The sequence below is a fragment of the Schistocerca serialis genome, chromosome 7, assembly GCF_023864345.2.
Source record: "Schistocerca serialis cubense isolate TAMUIC-IGC-003099 chromosome 7, iqSchSeri2.2, whole genome shotgun sequence".
In the NCBI taxonomy this organism is placed as follows: domain Eukaryota; kingdom Metazoa; phylum Arthropoda; class Insecta; order Orthoptera; family Acrididae; genus Schistocerca; species Schistocerca serialis.
Window position 1 is genome coordinate 417983604 of NC_064644.1, and position 8571 is coordinate 417992174.

Consider the following 8571-nt stretch of genomic DNA (forward strand, 5'->3'; position numbering starts at 1 on the left):
TCCCATTGACAATGAGGACATTAGAGACGGAGCACAACCTCGGATTAGGGAAGGATATCGGCCATGCCCTTTCAAAGGAACCATCCCAGCATTTGCCTGAAACGATTTGGGGAAATCATGGAAAACCTTAATCAGGATGGCCAGAGACAGGTTTGAACCGTCGTCCTCCCGAAATCCAGTGTGCTAACCACTATGCCACCTTGCTCGGCCGCAGTACAGGAAGAAAATCACGCTTCTTCAGCAGACAATCTGTGGTCTTTAATACCAAAATGTAGACTTTCACGGCCGGAAATATCATGTCCATTATAATTATCCGGGCTGTTATGCCGTGGTCGGTTGATGAATTCTGTGTCGATTCCCAACGTTTCATCTCCGACTGCGGGAGACATCTTCAAGGGGGTCCGTAGCTCGATGGAAGGTCCAACACACCCACTGGCTCGCTACTGACTGCTGCTAAATTCCGTGTCCGCGCGCTCCCACGCCGCGGCGTGACGTCACGTGTTTTGAAAACGTCAGTGCAATTGGCCACTGTCCGTCGCCGTCGATCGCCGCTGCCATCACCCAGTAGTGGACGGGTGGTACACATCTTCTTTAACACCGGCATCCATATACCGTTTAATTTCACGCCCTCCTCCTTTCGGTTGAAATTATTTGGGTGTTTAGCGATTTCGATTGCCTCCCTGTAGAGCCTTTCGTAATATCCGCTTGTGGCCGCTAGTACTTGCGTCTCCTCAAAACGAATATTGTGGTTCCCTGGCTGGAAAGCATGCTCCGCAACAGCTGATCGTTCCGTTTCTCCTCTTCTACAATTTCCCTTGTGCTCTTCCAAACGTTTATAAACCGTTCTTTTAGTGGTACCCACATAAACATCACCACAGCTGCATGGGATCCTATACACTCCAGCTTTTTCCAATGGTTTGCGAGTGACCTTGGCAGGCTTAGGCTATTCCTGTATCTTCCTAGTACCTAGCAACAAAAAATCAACGTCATATTACGGCCCCTGTTGCCTCATGCAACATTTGTCCCACAAACTTTTCAGCTACTGTCACACTTTCGGAGTTATTCTAGATGGCAATAGTTAGTGACCCACTCTGTGTAACAAGAATACAGTGAGACAAAGCTACATGTAAAACTAACTAAATGTCAGTATCTAGTTTTGTGACCCATAAAAGGGCTGTATTGTCAGCTTTCAAGAGTTTGCTCCAACTCCCCTGACAGGAACCCAAGGGGCATTTATCTCTAATGTGCTTGATTGCCTGGTTCAGAGCCCCAATCACAAACTGAAGACTCTGTAGCACACCATTTGTAAAGTGAGTGTGGGCATCAACCGTGCCCAGTGCGAACTCCCCTCCACAGTAGAATACTACATGTGCATTCAAGGTAATGCTAAATGAGCTAGAACGAATGGGATCCAGACCAATTGTTGGATTTGCTGGCTACAAACATGCAGACAAAACAAAATAATGGTCATGACTGAGGTAAAATGATGACTATGGTTATGAGATGCTGTGGAACCACAGGTAGTGACTAAATGTCAGTGAGGTGGTGAAGGAGAGAGGGGGGAGAAAAAGGAAGGGTGCTTTGTGATGGAGCATTGTGGGTGGTTGGGAAAGAGGGGTATGTTTCAGGATGGGTTTCATCAGTGAGTACTGGGAGTTGATTTAAGTTCTACTGGGAGACAATGTATAAGGCATAAAGGTGCTTAGAAGGTGGAATATGTTTGTAGTGGTGGAGCAGAGTATCTGGAGTGATGATCAGTGGGTGGGTTATCAGGTACTGGCACTGGGTTTAGCGATTAATTTTTTGGATCTGATGGTGCTTTAGGAAGGAAAGAAGGAGTGAGAATTATACGAGTCTGTATATGATGTGGGTTTGCGAAGGTAACAGAGGTAGAAGGCATGGATATGTTTCCATTTTTTCTAGGATTTCAAGCAACTAATAGAGGTGGAGATCCAGGCAGTGTTGGCGTAAGTTGGGGCTGGGGGGACGAAGGATTTCTAGGTGACGATAATGATAGAAGGATGTTGAGTCCCAGTGGTAGTCTGTTGTAACAGTGAGAACTATCGAGTATTAGACACGAATTTAAGGTATTGTAGGTGAAAATAATTGTAGCAGTCTGCTTAATGACATTCCAGTCGCTATGTTGTTCCTGTGCATTATGCCAAATATGATGACTGTAATAAGCCAAACGTAAATAAAGCCCATTTGTTCCCAGAGATTTGTCTGCACACATCATATCTGCACAGACAGACCATAGTCCATGGACTGCAAATTTGTGCAGATATGATTTTTGTACAAACTTGGAAGTTGGAGATGATGGCACAGAGAATGAGCACTGTGACTCGTATCACAGCCGTGTATACCTCCCACCAGTTCACCAGCGGAGCCACCTACAGGCATAGGAAAACCAAGATCGATAACAAGAAGGAAGGGTCGTATAAGACTGCGCCCAGCGGATGACAAATCTGTCATCAGGACCACCTGATGCTGGCATCGAGTCAGCTTGCGTGAATATCACATTGTTTGGATGACGCCATGCCCAAGAACATTTCTAAACCTTGAACCTTACATGTTATTGTTTATTCACAAAGTCTATTTTTCTTTCAATACCTATCTCTCTCAACTAATAACAAGTAGTTTTCCTATAAACGAATTCCTATAACTGAATTTACCATTAGGAGCTATGGTGGGAAGGTCATCGAGAGCTATATGAAAAACAATAGTATATTTCGTCACCAGTTGCTGTAGTCGAACAAAAAAGCTCTAACTTCTGCCACATGCGTTCTAGGAAAGCAACCAGACTTTTCAAAGTGGGAAACGGGGGTTCCAGACGTTTTAATTTCTTGCAATCCCTTCAGATTCACACTAAGATCTACCTAGATGTATGACAGTAGTAGCTTGTACAGTGGAATGTCAGCCTGCATGATCTCAGCCACATCGTTTTTCTCTTTAGCTGTTTTATTGACACTATTAGAACCTTAGTAGATTTGACTCAGGCCTTGGACAAAATCAAAAATCCTTTTACATGTGAACTCTGGTCTTTAAAATTATCATTATGTCTAGTAAAAGCTTGGATATGTAAATAAATAGCATTTCAACACAACCACACAAAACACACGGCCCATTCACGTTAATGTGTCCACCGCCTATGTTCGATGTCAATGTGCAATAACCATTCATATGTGGCAGGTGGCAGTACTGGTAATAGAGGATATATAAAGCATTTTTTTGGGAGGGGGGGGGGGGGGGGGGAGAGAGCGTGGAAGGCAGTGCAGTCGTTGTTGTACTGTTCAAATGGAACGATATACCTCACATCGAAAAAGGCATGATCATTGGTTTTGGGGTGCAGTCATGTGCAAGTTGTGGCTGACATTGGCACCATGACTCCTGTCACATGGGTTCTGAGGCCAGTCATGTGCAAGTTGTGGCTCATATTGGCACCATGACTCCTGTCACATGGGTTCTGAGGCCATCCTCAGTTCATATGGGCAGCTGATTGAGGTGCTGGCCTCATCTACAGAGTGCAAGGAGAGCTCACAATTTGCAGCATTGTTCCCAGAATTGAATGGAGGCCTTTGGTTTGGCGCCGTGTGGAGGGTCCCAACCAAAGGCTTCGTCGACTCTGTGACAGTCTTCACTAGGGTTGCAACTACACTACTGGTCATTAAAATTGCTACACCACGAAGGTGATGTGCTACAGATGCAAAATTTAACCGACATGAAGAAGACGCTATGATATGCAAATGATTAGCTTTTCAGAGCATTCACACAAGGTTGGCGCCGGTGGCGACACCTACAACGTGCTGACATGAGGAAAGTTTACAACCGATTTCTCATACACAAACAGCAGTTGTTCGGCGTTGCCTGGTGAAACGTTGTTGTGATGCCTCGTGTAAGGAGGAGAAATGCGTACCATCACGTTTCCGACTTTGATAAAGGTCGGATTGTAGCCTATCGCGATTGCGGTTTATCATATCGCGACATTGCTGCTCGCGTTGGTCGAGATCCAATGACTGTTAGCGGAATATGGAATCGGTGGGTTCAGGAGGGTAATACGGAACGCCGTGCTGGATCCCAACGGCCTCATATCACTAGCAGTGGAGATGACAGGCATCTTATCCCCATGGCTGTAACGGATGGTGCAGCCACGTCTCGATCCCTGAGTCAACAGATGGGGATGTTTGCAAGACAACAACCATCTCCACGAACAGTTCGACGACGTTTGCAGCAACATGGACTATCAGCTCAGAAACCATGGCTGCGGTTACCCTTGACGCTGCATCACAGACAGGAGCGCCTGCAATTGTGTACTCAACAACGAACCTGGGTGCACGAATGGCAAAACATCATTTTTTCGGATGAATCCAGGTTCTGTTTACAGCACCATGATGATCGCATCCGTGTTTGGCGACATAGTGGTGAACGCACATTGGAAGCGTGTATTCGTCGTTGCTGTACTGGCGTATCACCCGGCATGATTGTATGGGGTGCCATTGGTTACACGTCTCGGTCACCTCTTGTTCGCGTTGACGGCACTTTGAACAGTGGACGTTACATTTCAGATGTGTTACGACCCGTGGCTCTACGCTTCATTTGATCCCTGTGAAACCCTACATTTCAGCAGGATAATGCACGAACGCATTTTACAGGTCATGTATGGGCCTTTCTGGTTACAGAAAATGTTCGACTGCTGCCCTGGCCAGCACATTCTCCAGATCTCTCACCAATTGAAAACGTCTCGTCAATGGTGGCCGAGCAACTAGCTCGTCACAATACGCCAGTCACTACTCTTGATGAACTGTGGTATCATGTTGAAGCTGCATGGGCAGCTGTACCTGTACACGCCATCCAAGCTCTGTTTGACTCAATGCCCAGGCGTATCAAGGCCGTTATTGAGGCCAGAGGTGGTTGTTCTGGGTACTGATATCTCAGGATCTACGCACCCAAATTGCGTGAAAATGTAATCACATGTCAGTTCTAGTATAATATATTTGTCCAATGAATACCCGTTTATTAAGTGCATTTCTTCTTGGTGTAGCAATTTTAATGGCCAGTAGTGTATTACTCGTGGATATGCAGTAAATCATAAATTTATATGTGGGAATTTGCAAACAAAAGTGGGACTTGCCTCCAAATGTACAGAAACGAGAGAAAAACAATTACAATACTCTTTTATCAGATTTCTTTAAAATTTGACACAAAATTAAGAAAATAAACTCTTCACTATTACAAAGTAATTATCACAAAAATGTTTAACACAAATTAGTAAATAAATTAGTTATAATTTTTGAAGGAGTACTTGCCTTGTGTTTTGGCACATTTGAGGAATTTTTTGTTCTTCCTAACGTAATTATAAAAGTCTTTACAATTGTACTAAATCCTAATTTTTCTTGTAGTTCCGTCTTTACATGTTCAACACTCAGTATAGAGAAAATTCTCTCTCAGCATTAGAACATGGAAATGACACGATGAACTGGAAAATGTTTAATAAGTTTGATATATTCGAGTGATGAAATAGTTCACGCCAGGATTTCATAGAGAGATTTTTTCTTATTTGATGGAGGTGTTTGTTCATGCTCCTCAGTAATTTTATTTACATTTCCTTAACACTGCAGAACTCATAAAGTTCGTCTACATTTATGAAACTGGTGAGTGATAATTTTTCGCAGTACATAGAGAGACCTCGTAAATAAATGTATTATCAAAACAAATATTCGCATTATTGCCAAATTATTATCTTCCAAAAAGTCAAAGTGATCATCTAGGTATTTCAATGCATTTTTGTACCATGTAATCAAAACGATTCTGATAGACTCTCATTCATCAATTGTGAAACTAGAGAGGGCATTCGAGCAAACAAATCCAAAACTTTTGTTATTAACTCTTTGAGCTATGTTTTGGGCATAAATCTGTTAGGATGTTGTACGCTTCAAAAGATAGAACATTATTTTTTCGAAAAACATGATGAGGTTTTGAAATATTTTAAAGCATTATCAAGAAATCTAAAAAAGCATTATATTTTCTTTGCGCAGCTGTCATCAAAATATTTTCATGATACAACTGGACAGTTGTCTCCAAGAGTTATAAAATATGACTTCAATGCTGGAAATCCATGCAGAATTGTCCCTCTAGCAGGCTGCAATGATGGCCACCTTGTTTGATATGTCTTATAATATTTTGGCATTCTCTTACAGCATCAGCAAAGTTTCCTTTTAAGGTTTAGACTCTCTGTGCATGATAAGATAAGCGCCCATATACTTTAAGCACCAAATTTCTCATTTCAAACTCGCACCTCTTCATTGCGTGACAGACAACATGGTGTACCACATGTGCTGAACACCCTGCAGGCAAGATGTTGGCATTATTTTGAGAAAGTAGTTTTGAAACTGAACTGTTTTCGCCAAAATTTTTTATATAATGAGGATTATTCAATAATTAAACAGACAGATCCGTCTGGAGATAAAAGCGTTTATTTTTACAAAACAATACTTTTTCTACTTTTCAACATAATCCCCTTGAACATTTATGCACTTGTTCCAACGGGATAAAAGCTTTTTTTATTCCTACTGCAAAGAACTCTTTATCTTTATGTTTGAACCAGTTTTCCACAAACTTTTTCACGTCCTCGTTGTCCGGGACCCTCTTCCCATGTAATGCCTCCTTCAGTGCACCAAACAAATGGAAATCACTAGGTGCGAAGTCAAGGCCATAAGGGGGATGAGGCAGTACTTCCCAACCCATTTTGTTGACCAATATGGGGATGTACATTGTCTTGCTGGAGAATCACACCTCTCCTCTGAGATCCACAACGTCTGTATCTTCATCTTGTTTAAAAGCATATCCGATAGTATTGGATGTTCATTGTATGCTGCTCTGCGAGATAATCACAAAAAACTGGACCTTCAGCATCACAAAACACCGTCAACATGACTTTTCCTACTGATGCTTGGTTTTTGAATTTTTTCTTGACAGGTGCGTTGGTGTGCTTCCACTCCACACTTTGTCGTTTTGATTCTGGCTCATAATAGTGAACTCAAGTTTCATCACAAGTGAAAATTTTTTTGAGGAAGTGCTCAAATTCTCTTTCATAACGTTCCTTTAGCTCTGTGCACACTCTCAACCTTGTTTCCTTGTGTAGCCATATCAACTCCTTTGGGACGCATTTTGCACATGTTTTGCGGTACTTTAGCTTGTTACAGGTAGTGTTATGAACTTGACCCTTATCAACTATCATTTCCACAGTCACACCGCGGTCGGCATGAATAATGTGATCAATTCGACTTTCAAGTGAGGGAGTTGAAACTGCAACTGGTCGGCCAGAACTATATTCTTCAGTCTCTGAGTTGCGACCATTTGTGAACTACTCTACCCACTTGTAAAAATTTGCACGATTCATAGCATCTTCACCATAAACTTTAGACATTCTACAGTATATATTCACCAGTTTCTCGCCTTCAGCAAGTAAAAGACGAATAACAGAACGTTTTTCAACTAATGTGGACGTTTCAAGTGGACTCGCCATCTTGAAATGTATAACGTGCTACGGATCATCAACAGAGATGCCTAGCGCAGCTGGCCATGGCACTGGAGTTGGGATGGCTCCAGATTCCTAAAGATACCTTCCAGAACCTAATTGAGCCTCGTCCTGCATGTTTCACAATGATCCACGCTGCAGAAGGTGGTTATTCAGGCTTTTTACAGGTAGACACATTAATGACGGGACAGTGTACATAGGAGTAACGTCATCTACATTTTGCATGCAAGGAATGATTATGCAGTGGGTTTCTCATTCCAAAATCGCATTCGAATTTTTGGTTGTTTGTGAAAAGATCATGTTATGCCTCGTGTAAGGGTAGAAACATTTACAACATGGCGGAATTTGATTGAATTCTGGCATATTGAGACTGTAGTTCATTGTTCCAGAAAATAGCTACTATTTTTTGGGTATGCCACAGTTATTATGCTAATAAGAAATCCATGGTTTCAGGATGGCCATACTCAGTGTTATATAGCATCTCGACACCCCATGTGACTAGCGTCTCAGAGGAGAGACACTGTTCACTCACCCTCGCAGGATCATACAGTCAGGTCAGATATCTTCAGTAAGGAAATGTTGAGTGTAAGGCAGGAATCCACATGGGCAGTAAGATGACATTGAGAGCACCACCACTTGTCCGTGCTACAACCATTGTTGTGGCTTTCCTTCATGCAGCAGCACAGGGAGGTGTGCAAAAAGTGGTGCACCCGGAAGCAACACTGGACACAGAAATGGCACATCATCATCTTTTATGATGAGTTTCGGTCCTGCTTAGAGCAAGCATCATGATCAATGTATCTTTCTGAGGAGACTCCAAGAAGGATGCATGTTGTCAGGCAGCATTTGTCATCATTATACATACCCACCACCTGATTGTTATAATATGAGGCGTCATTGTGTACCCAATGCAGTCACCTCTGGTTCGCATAGACGATAATTTGGACGACAGTTGTGTTAAGGCCAGAGGTTGTGCCCTATTTTTGAGGTCTCCATGATATTTTCTTTCAACAATGTCACCCAAGACCACACATTCC